The sequence below is a fragment of the Protopterus annectens genome, chromosome 6.part0 (assembly GCF_019279795.1).
Source record: "Protopterus annectens isolate FY-2018-M chromosome 6.part0, PAN1.0, whole genome shotgun sequence".
Classification (NCBI taxonomy): Eukaryota; Metazoa; Chordata; order Ceratodontiformes; family Protopteridae; genus Protopterus; species Protopterus annectens.
In genome coordinates, this window is record NC_056737.1 from 1399770390 (window position 1) to 1399771312 (window position 923).

The following is a 923-nucleotide window of genomic DNA, read 5'->3' on the forward strand; positions in this document are numbered from 1 at the left end:
GAGGGGTGTGTGCTGCAGGATAAGTATTTTTGCTGTGGTATTGCTTAATGTCCCTTTCCAGTTTTCTTTTTTTCTTTGAGAATAGCTCAGTACATTTCTTGTCAGCCATAGAAAGAATACTCTCATGCAAATTCTTAAATTGCTCAAATAAAAAATCTTTCATAATAACCTGATGTAATCATTCTAATTCCTGACTCAAGTTACCCGGGAATATTTCATTGTATTTCATGATGTTATGCACTTATTCTAGTCCATATTTGTCAAATGTTAGGATGGCCAAGCGGTCTAAGGCACTGCGTTAACGTCGCAGTCTCCCCCTGGAGGTGTGGGTTCAACTCCCACTTCTGACAACAAATTTTGAGCACCTATACTGGCCTTACTTTCATGTTCTGGCTAGGCTTATAAATGCCCTAGGACAGATAGCCTAGTATCTACCTATGAACCTAAATAAGACAGTGAAATCAGTAACAGTCTCTTCATTGCAAGACCAACCAGATGGAAATTTGTAGTCTTAATCCTTGGAGAGTAATGTTAAAATGAACAGGTTGTCTTAAATAACCATTTTCTATCTATGTACTTTTAAACTTAAGCCGTTTCTCAGATTGAAACATAGCATCCCTTAAAGTGGAACCAACACTCTGATCAACACTGATTGGCTGTATTGTTTATAGCATTAACGGTATGAAACACAAATGTTTTGTCTAAAGAGAGTCTTAAAATTGAGTTTAGCATTATCCTTATTTCCAAACATTTCAGAATCTGGTTGCTCAGGTATAGGACACAAACGTATTAGTTTGAGCAAAAGTAGTACCTGCAGCCCATGCATAAGTGCGGCCACTGTAACAGGAACTCCTCATTTGCAGCTACTACAGTTTCCTGGGTAGTGGAAGAAATTTCAGCATTACTTTGATAGCTTCTGAATC

The 923-nt window shown here is 37.8% G+C and overlaps 1 non-coding gene across 1 annotated transcript; it reads left to right on the forward strand.

Moving 5' to 3' along the window:
* The first annotated feature begins 266 nt into the window (after window positions 1-266).
* On the forward strand, window positions 267-350 carry TRNAV-AAC. Its single transcript has one exon. It is a non-coding gene; the product is annotated as a tRNA-Val (tRNA).
* Window positions 351-923: the final 573 nt, after the last annotated feature.